Below are 20,300 nucleotides of genomic sequence, written 5' to 3'. Positions count from 1 at the left end.
TTTATCCTGTTCTGCTTGGCAGAGTCTCTGAGGATAAGGCATCTTGGCTTTGTATTCTTCAACCTTAGTTGCTGCAGGTTTATTCCCTACAGAGATGGTTGGAGAAGCCTTCTTGGAGGGGTTATCATCAGCACTCTCAGGTGTCTAATCCCTCACTGGCGTTTGAACGCCAGAAGTGGACATGGATTGGGCGTTTAACGCCAATTTTCCACCCTTTTTTGTCGTTTGAACGCTAGAATGATTCTTCTCTAGGCTCTTACTGTCCTCAGAGGGATTTTGGGTGGTGGTTTGGTCATCCTCTGTCAGTTGTTCCTTTCTTGGCTTTCTGCTACCTTGAGCCGAATTACTCAATGTCTTCCCACTCCTTAGTTGAACAGTTTGGCATTCTTCTATTATCTATTTAGATAACTGCTGTCTTGTCTGATTCAATTGTACTTCCATATTCTTGTTAGCATTCTCAGTGTTTTGTAGAATCTCCTTAAATTTTGCTAACTGTCTTGTTATAGAAGATAGTTGCTGATTAAGTTCAGTAACTTGTTCTTGAGGACTAAAGTTAGTAGATACTGCTTCAGCTTCTTCTTTCATGGAGGGCTCACTATTTATGTACCGATACTGATTTCTAGCAACTGTATTGATGAGTTCTTGAGCCTTTTCAATTGTTTTTCTCATATGTAAAGATCCACCAGCTGAGTGGTCTAGCGATATTTGAGCTTTTTCTGTAGGCCCATAGTAAAAGATGTCTAACTGCACCCACTCTGAAAATATTTCAGAGGGGCATTTCCTTAGCATCCCTCTGTACCTCTCCCAAGCATCATAAAGAGGTTCATCATCTCCTTGTTTGAAGCCTTGGATGTCCAGCCTTAGCTGTGTCATCCGTTTAGAAGGGAAATATTGATTCAGGAATTTTTCTGACAGCTGTTTCCATATTCTTATGCTTGCTGTGGGCTGGTTATTTAACCACCTCTTAGCTTGATCTTTCACAGCAAATGGAAATAGTAATAGTCTGTAGACATCCTGATCTACCTCCTTGTCACGTACTGTGTCAGTAATTTGCAAAAACTGTTCCAGAAACTCAGTAGGTTCTTCCTGCGGAAGACCGAAATACTGGCAATTTTGCTGCACCATGACAATGAGCTGAGGATTTAGCTCAAAACTGCTTGCTTTGATGGGGGGTATACAGATACTACTCCCATATGCAGCAGTAATGGGGTTAGCATATGACCCTAAATTCCTTCTGGACTGTTCATTTTCGCTTAGATCCATGATGGAGAAAGGGAGATGATGTGAGTTATAAGTAAAATATATTTTTATTTTTATTTTAATTAAGTAGAAGCAAACCGAATAATTAAGATTAATAAGATAAAATAAAATAAATAGAAAATAAAATATAGATTTCGAAAACTAAAAGAAAAATAAACTTGAAAACTAGAATAATTACTTAATTAAGAAGATTTGAAAAACTTTTGATAGGATTTTTGAAAAAGATTTTGAATTTTGAAATTTCAAAACTAAGATAAGATAGAATAAAAGGTTTTAAACTTAAAATCTAAATTTTTAAAGGAAATTTCGAAAATTAATTAAATTAAAGGGAAAAGATATTTTTGAAATTAATGAAGAAGGAGAAAAACAGCAAAAATGATACCAAACTTAAATTTTTAGATCAAAACAAAGGAAACAAACAGGAAAACTTTAAACACCACGATGAACACTAAGAACAACTTTTAAAAAAAATATTAAGAAAATAGAAACACAAAGGACACCAAACTTAAAATATGAAACTAAACTCAAACAGAAGACTTTAAACCAAAAAGAAAAATTTTCCTAATCTAAGCAACAAAATAAACCGTCAGTTGTCCAAACTCAAACAATCTCCGACAAAGGCGCCAAAAACTTGGTGCACGAAATTATGATTCATAACTCCGCACAACTAACCAGCAACTGCACTGGGTCGTCCAAGTAATACCTTACGTGAGTAAGGGTTGATCCCACGAAGATTGTCGGCTTGAAACAAGTTATGGTTATTTTGTAACTCTTAGTCAGGAAATTAGTAATGAAAATGATTATGTTTATGAAGAATAAATAGCATAAATTAAATACTACTTGTTATGCAGTAATGGAGAACAGATTGAGGTTTTGGAGATGCTTTGTCTTTGAGTCACTGCTTTCCTTCCATCTTCTTCTTCACGCACGCAAGGCTCCTTCCATGGTAAGCTGTATGTTGGGTTTCACCGTCGTCAATGGCTACCTCCCGTCCTCTCAGGGAAAAAGGTCCATGTACATGGCTAATCATCTGTCGGTTCTCACTTGTATTGGAATAAGATCCATTGATCCTTTTGCGTTTGTCACTACGCCCAATACTTGTGAGTTTGAAGCTCGTCATAGTCATCCCTTCCCAGATCCTACTCAGAATACTACAGACAAGGTTTAGACGTTCCGGATCTCAAGCATGGCCGCCAATTGATTCTAGCTTTTACCACGAAGACTCTGGATTCATGGAGTTGAACACTCTGTTGTTAGGAGAGGCAATCAAACTCCTGAACCAGGAACCCAAGAGATATACACTCAAGCTATTACATATAGAACGTATGGTTGTCAGGCACACGTTCATAGGTAAAGAATGAAGATGAGTGTCACGGATCATCACATTCTTCATGGTTAGGTACGAGTGAATATCTTAGAATAGAAACAAGCGTGTTGAATAGAAAATAGAAGTAATTGCATTAATTCATCAAGACACAGCAGAGCTCCTCGCCCCCAATCATGGTGTTTAGAGACTCATGCCGTAGAGATACAATGTAAAACGTGAAAAATGTCATGAGATCCCAAAATAGATCTCTAAAAGTAGTTTTTATACTAAGCCAATGATCTAGGTTTACAGAAATTCAGTAAACTAAGATAGATAGTGCAGAAATCCACTTCCGGGGCCCACTTGGTGTGTGCTTGGGCTGAGCATTGAAGCTTTCATGTGTAGAGACTTTATTTGGAGTTAAACGCCAGGTTGTAGCCTGTTTCTGGCATTTAACTCTAGTTTGCAACCTGTTTCTAGCGTTTAACGCCAGATTAGGGTAAGGACTTGGGGTTAAATGCCAATTTACATCGTCATAACTTGGGCAAAGTATGGACTATTATATATTTCTGGAAAGCCCTGGATGTCTGCTTTCCAACGCAATTTAGAGCGCGCCAATTGGGCTTCTATAGCTCCAAAAAATCCATTTCGAGTACAGGGAGGTCAGAATCCAACAGCATCTGCAGTCCTTTTTCTGCCTCTAAATCAGATTTTTTGCTCATGTCCCTCAATTTCAGCCAAAAAATACCTGAAATTACAGAAAAACACACAAACTCATAGTAAAGTTCCAGAAATGTGATTTTTGCAGCAAAACTAATAAAAATATATTAAAAAGTAGCTAGATCCTACTGAAAACTATATGAAAATACCCCCAAAAAGCGTATAAAATATCCGCTCATCAGGGCACTTCCTTGTCAAGTCTTTGAACCTCTCCCAGGCCTCATAAAGTGTTTCACCATCTTGTTGTCTGAAAGTCTCCACCTCAGCTCTCAATCTATTTACTCTATGTGGAGGGTAGAATCTGGCTAGAAATTTGTTTACAACCTCATCCCAAGTTGTTAGGCTCTCCTTGGAAAATGCTTCCAACCACTTTACTGCCTTATCTTTGAGTGAGAAAGGGAACAAAAGTAGCTTGTAAGTGTTAGGGTGTACACCATTGGACTTTACGGTGTCACAAATCCTCAAGAATGTAGTGAGATGTTGGTTTGTGTCTTCCTGGGCTCCCCCTTCATATGAACAATTATTCTGAACAAATGTGATGAATTGAGGTTTCAACTCAAAGTTGTTAGCATGGATTGTTGGCTTGAGAATGCTGCTGCCACAGTTTCCTGGATTTGGATTGATGTAAGAGCCTAAGACTCTCCTCTCTTGCCCAATTTGATTACCAGCATCTACTCCAACATGGTTTTGTACTTCTTCTTCCATAGTAGCTCCTAGATTTTCCTCTACTACTTCCACTCCAACTATGCCTTTGCCTCTTGCTTCCTTCCTTAATCTAAGGAAGGTCCTCTCAGGTTCACTATCGAAGGAGGATGAAGTTTCTCCCCTTCAACCTATCATACATTCAATAAACAGCAAGCAGAGGGAAAGTGAAGGAATCACTCTTGTTAAGATTGATGGTTAGCTTGGTTGATGCAATTAATCAAACAGTTAGAAGAATTGAAATATGAACAATGAATAACTAAAATTTGAAGTAAAATCAAAATAAAACAGAACAAAATGAGAATTAAAGAACTGAAAAAAATAACAGGGTAATTGAAATGCTTAATCTAGCTCTCCAATCAATTTAGTCATTGTCAAATTCAAACCAATCCCCGGCAACAACGCCATAAAACTTGATGACCGGAATTCACACCCCATATAAAAATGATGAATCTGTTCTTTTGGCAAGCGCCCCAAAAATTATCGTCAAGTAATAACCCACAGTGGAGTGGTATCGTATCCACAGAGATTAGTAGATTTGAGCAACTTTAATTAGTTGGTGAATTAGTTAAGCTAAGCAAAATAAATTGTGATTGCAAAATTGTAAATGGGCAGAAACATGAATGGCTCAAAAGTAAATATAAGCAGTAAAGTGCAGAAACGAAAATAACAATAATGTAAAGTGCAGAAACATAAATGACTCAAAAGTAAATGGGAATGGGGATTTGCAGAATATAAGGAAAGTTATAAAGAAAGTGGAAGATAAGAATAGGGGAATTCATTGAAATCAGGAGATGTTGTTCTCTTTGGATTAAATCCAGTTCATATCATCTTCAATCATGCAACTCATTGACCTCTTCGCAATCATGATTGATTGAGCCCCAATCCCTTCGTGACTCAATCTCTCAGATCTTGATCAATAGCCAATTCGTTGGTCTAATTGCTCATGAAGAGAGATATGCTTGGTCCCTGATTATACCACACATCATCATAGGTCCAAGTAGAGGGAGGATTATATGTCACCATATCCAAACACCAAAACCCAGATCCTACTCAAGTGTGAGAAGGGATTTCTAGCATGGTTTCATGTTTCCTTTTCCAAGGTTCCCATGAAACCCATTTTGCATTCAACCTCTTTTCCAAGATGATTGAACAATAACATTAAAACGAAATTCCTTCTAGCAAATCAAAGAGAAAATGAAGAGAAGAAGAAATTAACTATCATTAATCCATCAAGTATAACAGAGCTCCCTCTCTCAATGAGAGGGAATTTAGCTACTCATAGCTCAGAGAAAAGTACAAGAGATGGAAGAGATGATAAAGTAAAAAGAAAATATAACCATAACTAATAGCTCAACTTCTTAACCCCTTTCTCAGTACTTTCAGGGGTTATTTATACTACTCGTATCACTAGAATAAGGAGAATACAAAAGGGAAAAGAAAAATATAATTTGGAGGGAAAAAAAACTCAATAAACGTCACCTTCCAGGCTGGCGTTTGGCTGGTGTTCAGGTGGCGTGTGGTACACGGAATCGTGATCTCACACTTTTCTCACAACTCCATGCAACTAGCCAGCAAGTGTACTGGGTCATCCAAGTAATAAACCTTACGTGAGTAGGGGTCGATCCCATGGAGATTGTCGGCTTGAAGCAAGCTATAGTCATCTTGTAAACCTCAGTCAGGAAGATTCAAATGGTTATGAAGTTTTGACAATTAAAAGATAAATAAAACAGAAAATAAGATAAAGTTACTTATGTAATTCATAGGTGGGAATTTTAGATAAGCGTATGAAGATGCTTTGTTGCTTCTAAACCTCTGCTTTCCTATTGCCTTCTTCCAACCATACGTTGCCTCCTTCCATGGCAAGCTGTAGGATCCTCTCAGTGAAAATGGTCCTCTATGGTTTCTGCACGGCTAATCAACTATCAGATTTCTCGTCTCGGATGAAAAATACCAGGTACAGCTACCGCATGGTTAATCATCTGTCAGTTCCCACTAGCGTCAGAATAGAATCTATTGATCCTTTTGCACACTGGCACTGGCACCCAACATTCACAGGTTTGAAGCTCGTCACAGTCATTCCTTCCCGGATCCTACTCGGAATACCACAGACAAGGTTTAGACTTTTCGGATCCCAGGAATGGCTGCCAATAATTCTAGCCAATACCATGAAGATACTAATCTCACGGACTCGGTCCGTGTATTAGATATCCAAGAGAATATACTCCAGCTGTCGTCCAATGACTACGTTGAACATCATGTAGACCGCTTTGTGGTTGTCAGGCACGCGATATTGGCTAAGCGAGTAACGAAGATTGGGTGATTGTCATGAGTCACCCCTTCATTCTGACTAAACTGAATTAAGTACGAGAGTATATCTTGGAGAAGAAGTAGGTGTGAATTGAATAGAAAACAGTTGTAATTGCATTAATTCATGAAGAACAGCAGAGCTCCATACCTTAATCTATGGGGTGTAGAAACTCCACCGTAGAAAATACATAAGTGAAAAGAGGTCTAGGCATGGCCGTGAGGCCAGCCTCCAAACGTGAACAATGGTCTTAAAGATCAAAGTGATCAAAAGATATTCCAAAGATATAAAATAAATCTCTAAAAGTAGTTTTTATACTAAACTAGTAGCCTAGGTTTACAGAAAATGAGTAACTAAGTGAAAATGGTGCAGAAATCCACTTCCGGGACCTACTTGGTATGTGATTGGGCTGATCCTTGAAGCTTTTTTGTACATAGGCTGTTCCTGGAGTTAAACGCTATCTTTGGTGCCAGTTTGGGCATTTAGCTCCAATTCTGGTGCCAGTTTGGGCGTTTTACGCCAATATGTTTTAGGCTGCCTTTGGACGCCAGTTTGGGCCATCAAATCTCAGGCAAAGTATAAACTATTATATATTGCTGGAAAGCCCAAGATGTCTACTTTCTAACTAAATTAAGAACACGCCAATTGGGCTTTTGTAGCTCCAGAAAATCTACTTCGAGTGCAGGAGGGTCAGAATCCAACAGCATCTGCAGTCCTTTTTCAGCCTTTGAATCAGATTTTTGCTCAGGTCCCTCAATTTCAACCAGAAAATACCTGAAATCATAGAAAAACACACAAACTCATAGTAAAGTCTAGAAATGTGATTTTTGCATAAAAACGAATAAAAATATAATAAAAAGTAACTAAAACATACTAAAAACTATGTAAAAACAATGCCAAAAAGGGTATAATTTATCCGCTCAGCACAATACCAAACTTAAATTGTTGCTTGTCCCCAAGCAACTAAAAACAAAGTAGGATAAAAAGAAGAGAAAATACAATAAATTCCAAACTTATCAATGAACTTAGTTCCAATTAGATGAGCGGGACTTATAGCGTTTTTGCTTCTTAACAGTTTTGGCATCTCACTTTATCCTTTGAAGTTTAGAATGATTGGCATCCATAGGAACTCAGAATTCAGATAGTGTTATTGATTCTCTTAGTTCAGTATGTTGATTCTTGAACACAGCTACTTTATGAGTCTTGGCCGTGACCCTAAGCATTTTGTTTTCCAATATTACCACCGGATACATAAATGCCACAGACACATGACTGGGTGAACCTTTTCAAATTGTGACTCAGCTTTGCTAGAGTCCCCAGTTAGAGGTTTCCAAAGCTCTTAAGCACACTCTTTTTGCTTTGGACCACGACTTTAACCGCTCAGTCTCAAGCTTTTCACTTGACACCTTCATGCCACAAGCACATGGTTAGGGATAGCTTGATTTAGCCGCTTAGGCCAGAATTTTATTCCTTTGGGTCCTCCTACCCATTAATGCTCAAAGTCTTGGATCCTTTTTACCCTTGCCTTTTGGTTTAAAGGGCTATTGGCTTTTTCCGCTTGCTTTTTCTTTTTCTTTTTTTTCTTTATTTTTTTCGCCATTTTTTTTCTTTTCATATTTTTTTCGCAAGCTTTTGCTTTTCACTACTTTTTCTTTGCTCAAGAATCAATTTTATGGTTTTCCAGATTATCAATAACATTTCTTCTTTTTCATTATTCTTTCAAGAGCCAACAATTTTAACATTCATAAACAATAAATTAAAAAATATGCACTGTTCAAGCATTCATTCAGAACACAATAGGTATTGCCACCACATCAAAATAATTAAGCTAATTTCAAGATAAAATTCGAAATCATGTACTTCTTGTTCTTTTGCAATTAAAACATTTTTCATTTAAGAAAGGTGATGAATTCATAGGACATTCATAGCTTTAAGACATAGACACTAGACACTAATGATCACGTAATAAAGACACAAATAGAGACAAAATATACGGCATATAATTCGAAAAAACAGAAAAATAAGAACAAGGAAATTAAAGAACGGGTCCACCTTAGTGATGGCGGCTAGTTCTTCCTCTTGAAGATCTTATGGAGTGCTTGAGCTCCTCTATGTCTCTTCCTTGCCTTTGTTGCTCCTCCCTCATGGCTCTTTGGTCTTCTCTAATTTCATGGAGGAGGATGGAATGCTCTTGGTGCTCCATCCTTAGTTGCCCCATGTTGAAACTCAATTCTCCTAAGGAGGTGTTGATTTGCTCCCAATAGTTTTTTGGGGGGAAAGTGCATCCCTTGAGGTATCTCAGAGATTTCTTGATGAGGAATTTTCTCATGCTCTTGTTGCGGTCCATGAGTGGGCTCTCTTGTTTGCTCCATCCTCTTCTTAGTGATGGGCTTGTCTCCTTCATTAAGGATGTATCCCTCTATGACAATTCCAGCTGAATTGCATAAGGTACAGATGAGATGAGGGAAGGCTAACCTTGCCAAAGTGGAGGGCTTATCAGCCACCTTGTAGAGTTCTAGGGATATGATCTCATGAACTTCTACTTCCTCTCCAATCATGATGCTATGGATCATGATAGCTCGGTCTATTGTAATTTCAGACCGGTTGCTAGTGGGAATGATAGAGCGTTGGATGAACTCCAACCATCCCCTAGCCACAGGTTTAAGGTCAAGCCTTCTTAGTTGAACCGGCTTGCCTTTTGAGTCTCTCTTCCATTGAGCTCCTTCCACACAGATGTCCATGAGGACTTGGTCCAACCTTTGATCAAAGTTGACACTTTTAGTAAAAGGATGAGGATCTCTTCTCATCATTGGCAAGTTAAATGCCAATCTTACATTTTCTGGACTAAAATCCAAGTAATTCCCCCGAATCATTGTGAGCTAATTCTTTGGGTTCGGGTTCATACTTTGATCATGGTACCTATTGATCCATTCATTAGCATAGAACTCTTGAACCATTAAGATTCTGACTTGTTGAATGCGGTTGGTGAGAGTTTTCCAACCTCTTCTTTGAATCTCATGTCGGATCTCTGGATATTCACCCTTTTTGAGCTTGAAGGGGACCTCAGAGATCACCTTTTTCTTGGCCACAACTTCATAGAAGTGGTCTTGATGGACTTTTGAGATGAATCTCTCCATCTCCCATGACTCGGAGGTGGAAGCAATTGCCTTCCTTTTCCTCTTTCTAGAGGTTTCTCCAGCCTTAGGTGCCATTAATGGTTATGGAAGAAATAGAAAAGCAGAGCTTTTTCCACACCAAACTTAAAAGGTTTGCTCGTCTTCGAGCAAAAGAAGAAAGAAAGGAGTAGAAAAAGAAGAAATAGAGGAGATAGAGAGTAGTAGTGGTTTCGGCCAAGGGGGTAGTAGTGTGTATGATGTGTGAAATTGAAGGTAGTGAGGAGGGGTATTTATAGGGTAGGAGAGAGGGGGGAATTTGGTCATTAAGGGGTGGGTTTGGGAGGAAAATGGTTTGAATTTTAATGGTGAGGTTGGTGGGATTTATGATGGATGGATGTGAGTGGTGAAGAGAATATGGGGAAGAGGGTAGGATTTGATAGGTGAGGGGTATTTGGGGGAGCGTTATTGATGGGATTGGTCAAGGATATTTGGGGAAAAGTGTTATGGAAAGGTGTGAAGAGAAGAGAAGAAGAGGTGGAGTAGGTGGGGATCCTGTGGGGTCCACAGATCTTGAGGTGTCAAGGAATTCTGCTCCCTGCACCATTCTGGCATTCAAACGCCCACTGTGTGCCAATCCTGGAGTTTAACGCCAGCTCTTCTACCTTTCCTAGCATTAAACGCTGATGAGCGGATAATTTATACGCTTTTTGACATTGTTTTTAGTATGTTTTTAGTAGGATCTAGTTACTTTTAGGGATGTTTTTAATAGATTTTGTGTTAAATTCACATTTCTGGACTTTACTATGAGTTTGTGTGTTTTTCTGTGATTTCAGGTATTTTCTGGCTGAAATTGAGGGACTTGAGCAGAAATCAGATTCAGAGGTTGAAAAAGGACTGCTGATGCTGTTGGATTCTGACCTCCCTGCACTCAAAGTGGATTTTCTGGAGCTACAGAACAAGAAATAGCGCGCTTCTAATTGCGTTGGAAAGTAGACATCCAGGGCTTTCCAGCAATATATAATAGTCCATACTTTGGCCAAGAATTGACGACGTAAACTGGCGTTCAACGCCAGCCTTCTGCCCAAATCTGGCGTCCAGCGCCAGAAAAGGATCCAAAACCAGAGTTGAACGCCCAAACTGGCACAGAAACTGGCGTTCAACTCCACAAATGGCCTCTGCACGTGCAACACTCAGGCTCAGCCCAAACACACACCAAGTGGGCCCAGGAAGTGGATTTATGCATCAATTATTTACTCATGTAAACCCTAGTAGCTAGTTTATTATAAATAGGACCTCTTACTATTGTATTAGGTATCTTTGGTCTCAGTTTTATTCCATTGTTCATCTTAGGAGACTATTGATCTCGTTTAGGGGGCTGGCCATCTCGGCCATGCCTGGACCTTTCACTTATGTATTTTCAACGGTAGAGTTTCTACACTCCATAGATTAAGGTGTGGAGCTCTGCTGTTCCTCAAAGATTAATGCAAAGTACTACTGTTTTCTATTCAATTCATCTTATTTCGCTTCTAAGATATCCATTCGTACCCAAGAACGTGATGAAGGTGATGATTATGTGTGACGCTCATCATCCTTCTCCCTTATGAACGCGTGCCTGACAAACACTTCTGTTCTACATGAATTAAGCTAGAATGAGTATCTCTTAGATCTCCTAACCAGAATCTTCATGGCATAAGCTAGAATGATGGCGGCATTCAAGAGAATCCGGAAAGTCTAAACCTTGTCTGTGGTATTCCGAGTAGGATTCAATGATTGAATGACTGTGACGAGCTTCAAACTCGCGAGTGCTGGGCGTTAGTGACAGACGCAAAAGGAGGGTGAATCCTATTCCAGCATGATCGAGAACCGACAGATGAATGGCCGTGCTGTGACAGAGCATGTGAGCATATCTTTCACTGAGAGGAGGGGATGTAGCCACTGACAACAGTGATGCCCTTGCATAAAGCCAGCCATGGAAAGGAGTAAGACTGATTGGATGAAGATAGCAGGAAAGCAGAGGTCCAGAGGAACGAAAGCACCTCCATTCGCTTATCTGAAATTCCTACCAATGAATTACATAAGTATCTCTATCCCTCTTTTATTATATCATATTCGAAAACACCATTATCACTTTATATCCGCCTGACTGAGATCTACAAGGTGACCATAGCTTGCTTCATACCAACAATCTCCGTGGGATTCGACCCTTACTCACGTAAGGTATTACTTGGACGACCCAGTGCACTTGCTGGTTAGTTGTATCGAAGTTGTGACAATTATGTATTGAGATCAGCGCACCAAGTTGCTCACGTTGCCAGGGATTGTTTGAGCCTGGACATCACAATTTCGTGCACCAAGTTTTTGGCGCCGTTTCCGGGGACTTAATTGTTCCTGTTTGGCGCCAAGAATCGTCTGAGATCCCAATCCCGGCAATAACACCAAGTTTTTGGCGCCGTTGCCGGGGATTGTTCGAGTTTGGACAACTGACAGTTCATCTTGTTGCTCAGATTAGGTAATTTTCTTTTCGTTTTGTTTTCAAAAATTTTTCAAAAAAAAATATTTTCAAAAAAATTTTTTCATCTGTTTTCGAAAAAAATAAAAATATTTTCAAAAAAATTTATTCAAAATTTTTAAGAATGAATTCTAGTGTTTCATGAAGCATGTGAAGCCTGGCTGGCTGTAAAGCCATGTCTAAATTCATTTGGACTGAGGCCTGCAATTTGTTATCAAGAGCAAATTAGTTGTTGCTCATCCACCTGCTGCTGATCCATGATCACCTGCTGAAGCTTGGCTGGCCATTGGCCATGTCTAGTGTTTTGGACTGGAGCTTTCTTTGAAAGCTTGGCTGGCTAGTGAGCCATGTCTAATTCCTGGACTGAAGCTTTAGACTAACATGGCAAGATTTCTGGAATTCATATTAAAAATTTTTGGAATCCTTCTTTTTCCTTTTAATATGCAAAAAATATAAAAGAAAAATCCAAAAAAATTAGAAAATCATAAAAATAAAAAATATTTTCTGTTTCTTGTTTGAGTCTTGAGTCATATCATAAGTTTGGTGTCACTTGCATATGCATCTTGCATTTTTCGAAAATATCATGCATTCATAGTGTTCTTCATGATCTTCAAGTTGTTCTTGGTAAGTCTTCTTGTTTGATCTTGATGATTTTTTGTTTTGTGTCTTTTCATGTTTATCATATGCATTCTTGAATTCTTAGTGTCTAAGCATTAAAGAATTCTAAGTTTGGTGTCTTGCATGTTTTCTTTGCATTAAAAATTTTTTCAAAAATATGTTCTTGATGTTCATCATGACATTCATTGTGTTCTTGGTGTTCATCTTGACATTCATAGCATTCTTGCATGCATTCATTGTTTTGATCTAAAAATTTCATGCATTGCATCCTTTTAGTGTTTTTCTCTTGCATCATAAAAATTCAAAAATCAAAAAAATATCTTTCCCTTTTTCTCTCATCAAATTCGAAAATTTGAGTTGACTTTTTCAAAAATTTTTAAAATCAAGTTGTTTCTTATGAGTCAAATCAAATTTTCAATTTGAAAATCTTATCTTTTTCAAAATCTTTTTCAAAAATCAAATCCTTTTCAAAATTCTTAGTTATTTTCAGAAATTCTAAAAATATTTTTCAAAAATCTTTTTCTTATTTTTATACCAAATTTTCGAAAATAACATAATCAATTAATGTTTTGATTCAAAAATTTGAAGTTTGTTACTTGCTTGTTAAGAAAGATTCAAACTTTAAGTTCTAGAATCATATCTTGTGATTTCTTATGAATCAAGTCATTAATTGAGATTTTAAAAATCAAATCTTTTTCAAAATTAATTTCCAAAATATCTTCTTATCTTATCTTTTTCAAAAATTTGATTTCAAAATATCTTCTCTAACTTCCTAACTTCCTATCTTTTCAAAATTTGTTTCAACTAACTAACTAACTTTTTGTTTGTTTCTTAACTTTTTCAAAACCACCTAACTAACTCTCTCTCTCTCATTTTCGAAAATATCTTCCCCCTTTTTCAAAATTTCTTTTTTAATTTATTAATTATTTTATTTTTTTAAATCTTAATTTTCGAAAATTACTAACACATTTTCAAAAACCAAATTTCAAAAATCACTAACTCCTTTTCAAAAATAATTTTCGAAAATTCCCTCTCTCTCTCTCATCCTATTCTATTTATTCATTCATTAACTAACATCTCTTCCTCACATCATCACCAAATTCGAACCCCCCTCTTCTATCTGTGTTCGAATTTCTTCCTCTTTTCTTCTACTAACAATAAGGATCCTCTTTACTGTGACATAGAGGATTCCTCTTCTTCTCTTTTTCTCTCCTCTTTCTTATGAGCAGGGACAGAGAAAAAGGCATTCTTGTTGAAGCTGATCCAGAACCTAAAAGGACTCTGAAGAGAAATTTAAGAGAAGCTAAAATACAACAATCCAGAGACAACTTAATTGAAAATTTTGAACAAGTAAAGGAGATGGCAGCCGAACCCAACAACAATGCAAGGAGAATGCTTGGTGACTTTACTGCACCTAATTCCAATTTACATGGAAGAAGCATCTCCATTCCTGCCATTGGAGTAAACAACTTTGAGCTGAAACCTCAGTTAGTTTCTCTGATGCAGCAGAACTGCAAGTTTCATGGACTTCCATCTGAAGATCCTTTTCAGTTCTTAACTGAATTCTTGCAGATATGTGATACTGTTAAGACTAATGGAGTAGATCCTGAAGTCTACAGGCTCATGCTTTTCCCTTTTGCTGTAAGAGACAGAGCTAGATTATGGTTGGATTCTCAACCCAAAGACAGCCTGAACTCTTGGGATAAGCTGGTCACGGCTTTCTTAGCCAAGTACTTTCCTCCTCAAAAGCTGAGCAAGCTTAGAGCTGATGTTCAAACCTTCAGACAGAAAGAAGGTGAATCCCTCTATGAAGCTTGGGAAAGATACAAACAGTTGATCAAAAAGTGTCCTTCTGACATGTTTTCAGAATGGACCATCCTGGATATATTCTATGATGGTTTATCTGAGCTATCAAAGATGTCACTGGACACTTCTGCAGGTGGATCCATTCACCTAAAGAAAACGCCTGCAGAAGCTCAAGAACTCATTGACATGGTTGCTAATAACCAGTTCATGTACACTTCTGAAAGGAATCCTGTGAGTAATGGGACGCCTATGAAGAAGGGAGTTCTTGAAGTTGATACTCTGAATGCCATATTGGCTTAGAATAAAATATTGACTCAGCAAGTCAATATGATTTCTCAGAGTCTAAATGGAATGCAAGCTGCATCCAACAGTACTCAAGAGGCTTCTCCTGAAGAAGAAGCTTATGATCCTGAGAACCCTGCAATAGCAGAGGTGAACTACTTAGGTGAACCTTATGGAAACACCTATAACTCATCATGGAGAAATCATCCAAATTTCTCATGGAAGGATCAAAAGCCTCAACAAGGCTTTAACAATGGTGGAAGAAACAGGTTTAACAACAGCAAGCCTTTTCCATCATCAACTCAGCAACAGACAGAGAACTCTGAACAAAATGCTTCTAATTTAGCAAATCTAGTCTCTGATCTATCTAAAGCCACTGTAAGTTTCATGAATGAAACAAGGTCTTCCATTAGAAATCTGGAAGCACAAGTGGGCCAGCTGAGTAAAAGGATCACTGAAATCCCTCCTAGTACTCTCCCAAGTAATACAGAAGAGAATCCAAAAAAAGAGTGCAAGGCCATTGACATAAGTGCCATGGCCGAACCTGTGAAGAGAGGAGAGGACGTGAATCCCAAGGAGGAAGACCTCCTGGGACGTCCAGTGGTCAATAAGGAGCTTCCCTCTGAGGAACCAAAGGACTCTGGGGCCCATCTAGAGACCATAGAGATCCCATTAAACCTCCTTATGCCCATCATGAGCTCTGATGAGTATTCCTCTTCTGAAGAGAATGAGGATGTTACTGAAGAGCAAACTGCCAAGTTTCTTGGTGCAATCATGAAGCTAAATGCCAAATTATTTGGCATTGATACTTGGGAAGTTGAACCTCCCTTGTTCATCAATGAACTAAGAGATCTGGATCAACTAACATTACCTCAGAAGAGACAGGATCCTGGAAAGTTCATAATACCCTATACCATAGGCACCATGATCTTTAAGGCTCTGTGTGACCTTGGTTCAGGAATAAACCTCACGCCCCTCTCTGTAATAGAGAAACTGGGAATCTATGGGGTGCAAGCTGCTAAAATCTCATTAGAGATGGCAGACAGCTCTAGAAAACAGGCTTATGGACAAGTAGAGGACGTATTAGTAAAGGTTGAAGGCCTTTACATCCCTGCTGATTTCATAGTCCTGGATACTGGAAAGGAAGAGGATGAATCCATCATCCTAGGAAGACCTTTCCTGGCCACAGCAAGAGCTGTGATTAATGTTGACAGAGGTGAAATAATCCTTCAATGGAATAAGGACTCCCTTGTGTTTAAAACTCAAGGATCTCCCTCTGCAACCATGGAGAGGAAGCAGAAAAAGCTTCTCTCAAAAAAAAGAGTCAACCAGAACCCCCACAGTCAGACTCTAAGTTTGGTGTTGGGAGGCCACAACCAAACTCTAAGTTTGGTGTTGAACTCCCATATCCAAACTCTAAGTTTGGTGTTGGAAAGTCTCAACAAAGCTCTACACATCTGTGAGGCTCCATGAGAGCCCACTGTCAAGCTATTGACATTAAAGAAGCGCTTGTTGGGAGGCAACCCAATGTTTATCTAATTCTTATTTTTATTGTTTTTCATGTTTTCTTAGGTTTATGATCATGTGGAGTCACAAAATAAACAAAAAAAAATCAAAAACAGGAATCAAAAATAGCAGAAGAAAAATCACACCCTGGAGGAGCATCTGTCTGGTGTTCAGCGCCAGAACAGAGCATGGTTCTGGCGCTGAACGCCCAAAATGGGCAGCTTCTGGACGCTGAACGCCAGAACAGGCATGGTTCTGGCGTTCAACGCCAGAAATGGCACACAGATGGGCGTTGAACGCCCAAAATGGCCACCAACCTGGCGCTGAATGCCCAGAGTTGTGTACAAAGGCATTTTTACATGCCTAATGGGTGCAGGGATGTAAATCCTTGACACCTCAGGATCTGTGGACCCCACAGGACCCACTCAGGATCTGTGGACCCCACAGGATCCACTCAGGATCTGTGGACCCCACAGGATCCCCCCTACCTCCACTCACCTCTCCTCACCACTCTCTTTCACACAACCCCATAAACACTCTTCCCTAAAAACCCCTCACCAATCACCTCAATCTCTCTTCCCCATAAACCTACCTCATAAACTCCACCTACCTTCAAAATTCAAAACCAATTTCCCACCCAAACCCACCCATATGGCTGAACCTTAACCCCACCTCCCTACCCTATATAAAGCCATCCATTCTTCTTCAAATTCACACAACACACCCCTCTACACTCTCCTTGGCCGAAACCACTTCTCCCTCTCCCTCTCCATATTTCTTCTTCTTCTTCTTCTATTCTTTTGTTTATTGCTCGAGGGCGAGTAATATTCTAAGTTTGGTGTGGTAAAAGCATAGCTTTGTTGTTTTTCCATTACCATTGATGGCACCTAAGACCGGAGAATCCTCTAGAAGAGGGAAAGGGAAGACAAAAGCTTCCACATCCGAGTCATGGGAGATGGAAAGGTTCATCTCCAAAGCCCATCAAAGACCACCTCTATGATGTTGTGGCCAAGAAGAAGGTGATCCCTGAGGTCCCTTTTAAACTCAAAAGAAATGAGTATCCGGAGATCCGACATGAAATTCAAAGAAGAGGTTGGGAAGTTCTAACAAATCCCATCCAACAAGTCGGCATCCTAATGGTTCAAGAGTTCTATGCCAATGCATGGATCACCAAGAACCATGATCAAAGTAAGAACCCGGATCCAAAGAACTATGTTACAATGGTTCGGGGGAAATACTTAGATTTTAGTCCGGAAAATGTGAGGTTGGCGTTCAACTTGCCATACATGGAAGAGAACGCATGCCCCTACACAAGGAGAGTCAACTTTGATCAAAGGTTGGACCAAGTCCTTATGGACATATGTGTAGAAGGAGCTCAATGGAAGATTGACTCCAAAGGCAAGCCGGTTCAACTAAGAAGATTGGACCTCAAGCCTATTGCTAGAGGATGGTTGGAGTTTATTCAATGCTCAATCATTCCCACTAGCAACCGGTCTGAAGTTACTATAGACCGGGCCATCATGATCCATAGCATCATGATTGGAGAAGAGGTGGAAGTTCATGAGATTATACCTCAAGAACTCTACAAGGTGGCTGACAAGTCCTCCACTATGGCAAGGTTAGCCTTTCCTCACCTCATTTGCCACCTATGCAATTCAGCTGGGATTGACATAGAGGGAGATATCCTCATTAAAGAGGAAAATCCCATCACTAAGAAAAAGATGGAGCAAGCAAGAGAGCCCAGTCATGGAGCTCAAGAGACGCAAGAAGCTCATCACCATGAGATTCCGGAAATGCCTCAAATGCACTTTCCTCCACAAAACTGTTAGGAGCACATCAACACCTCCCTAGAAGAATTGAGTTCCAATATGGGACAACTAAGGGTGGAACATCAAGAGCACTCCATCATGCTCCATGAAATAAGAGAAGATCAGAAAGCAATGAGGGAGGAGCAACAAAGACAAGGAAGAGACATAGAAGAGCTCAAGGACATCATTGGTTCCTCAAGAAGGAAACACCACCATCACTAAGGTGGATTCATTCCTTGTTCTTCTTTCTTCTGTTTTTCGTTTTCTATGTTATGTGCCTATCTATGTTTGTGTCTTCACTACATGATCATTAGTAGTTAGTAACTTTGTCTTAAAGATATGAATGTCCTATGAATCCATCACCTCTCTTAAATGAAAAATGTTTTAATTCAAAAGAACAAGAAGTACATGAGTTTCGAATTTATCCTTGAACTTAGCTTAATTATATTGATGTGGTGACAATGCTTCTTGTTTTCTGAATGTATGCTTGAACAGTGCATATGTCTTTTGAAGTTGTTGTTTAAGAATGTTAAATATGTTGGCTCTTGAAAGAATGATGACTAGGAGACATGTTATTTGATAATCTGAAAAATCATAAAAATGATTCTTGAAGCAAGAAAAAGCAGCAAAAAAACAAAGCTTGCAGAAAAAAAAAAAAAGAAAAAAAAATAGGCGAAAAAAAATAGAAAGAAAAAGAAAAAGCAAGCAGAAAAAGCCAATAACCCTTAAAACCAAAAGGCAAGGGCAAATAAAAAGGATCCCAAGGCTTTGAGCATCAGTGGATAGGAGGGCCTAAAGGAATAAAATCCTGGTCTAAGCGGCTAAACCAAGCTGTCCCTAACCATGTGCTTGTGGCGTGTAGGTGTCAAGTGAAAACTTGAGACTGAGCGGTTAAAGTCAAGGTCCAAAGCAAAAAAAAGAGTATGCTTAAGAACCCTGGACACCTCTGATTGGGGACTTTAGCAAAGCTGAGTCACAATCTGAAAAGGTTCACCCAATTATGTGTCTGTGGCATTTATGTATCCGGTGGTAATACTGGAAAACAAAGTGCTTAGGGCCACGGCCAAGACTCATAAGGAAGCTGTGTTCAAGAATCATCATACTGAACTAGGAGAATCAATAACACTATCTGAACTCTAAGTTCCTATAGATGCCAATCATTCTGAACCTCAATGGATAAAGTGAGATGCCAAAACTATTTAAGAGGCAAAAAGCTATAAGTCCCGCTCATATGATTGGAGCTATGTTTCATTGATAGTTTGGAATTTATAGTATATTCTCTTCTTTTTATCCTATTTGATTTTCAGTTGCTTGGGGACAAGCAACAATTTAAGTTTGGTATTGTGATGAGCGGATAATTTATACGCTTTTTGACATTGTTTTTAGTATGTTTTTAGTAGGATCTAGTTACTTTTAGGGATGTTTTTAATAGATTTTGTGTTAAATTCACATTTCTAGACTTTACTATGAGTTTGTGTGTTTTTCTGTGATTTCAGGTATTTTCTGGCTGAAATTGAGGGACTTGAGCAGAAATCAGATTCAGAGGTTGAAAAAGGACTGCTGATGTTGTTGGATTCTGACCTCCCTGCACTCAAAGTGAATTTTCTGGAGCTACATAACTCGAAATGGCGCGCTTCCAATTGCGTTGGAAAGTAGACATCCAGGGCTTTCCAGCAATATATAATAGTCCATACTTTCGCCAAGAATTGACGACGTAAACTGGAGTTCAACGCCAGCCTTCTGCCCAAATCTGGCGTCCAGCGCTAGAAAAGGATCCAAAACCAGAGTTGAACGCCCAAACTGGCACAGAAACTGGCGTTCAACTCCACAAATGGCCTCTGCACGTGCAACACTCAGGCTCAGCCCAAACACACACCAAGTGGGCCCAGGAAGTGGATTTATGCATCAATTACTTACTCATGTAAACCCTAGTAGCTAGTTTATTATAAATAGGACCTCTTACTATTGTATTAGGTATCTTTGGTCTCAGTTTTATTCCATTGTTCATCTTAGGAGACTATTGATCTCGTTTAGGGGGCTGGCCATCTCGGCCATGCCTGGACCTTTCACTTATGTATTTTCAACGGTAGAGTTTCTACACTCCATAGATTAAGGTGTGGAGCTCTGCTGTTCCTCAAAGATTAATGCAAAGTACTACTGTTTTCTATTCAATTCATCTTATTTCGCTTCTAAGATATCCATTCGTACCCAAGAACGTGATGAAGGTGATGATTATGTGTGACGCTCATCATCCTTCTCCCTTATGAACGCGTGCCTGACAAACACTTCTGTTCTACATGAATTAAGCTAGAATGAGTATCTCTTAGATCTCCTAACCAGAATCTTCGTGGCGTAAGCT

General features: G+C 39.1%; 1 non-coding gene across 1 annotated transcript; it reads right to left on the bottom strand.

The window, feature by feature from the left end:
• Nucleotides 1–14,294: 14,294 nt before the first annotated feature.
• Nucleotides 14,295–14,398, bottom strand: LOC148571412 (small nucleolar RNA R71). Its single transcript, XR_015908459.1, has one exon. It is a non-coding gene; the product is annotated as a small nucleolar RNA R71 (small nucleolar RNA).
• Nucleotides 14,399–20,300: the final 5,902 nt, after the last annotated feature.

The sequence above is a fragment of the Arachis ipaensis genome, chromosome B3 (assembly GCF_059453495.1).
Source record: "Arachis ipaensis isolate K30076 ecotype BB chromosome B3, ASM5945349v1, whole genome shotgun sequence".
Classification (NCBI taxonomy): domain Eukaryota; kingdom Viridiplantae; phylum Streptophyta; class Magnoliopsida; order Fabales; family Fabaceae; genus Arachis; species Arachis ipaensis.
This window is presented reverse-complemented; position numbering and strand designations above follow the sequence as displayed.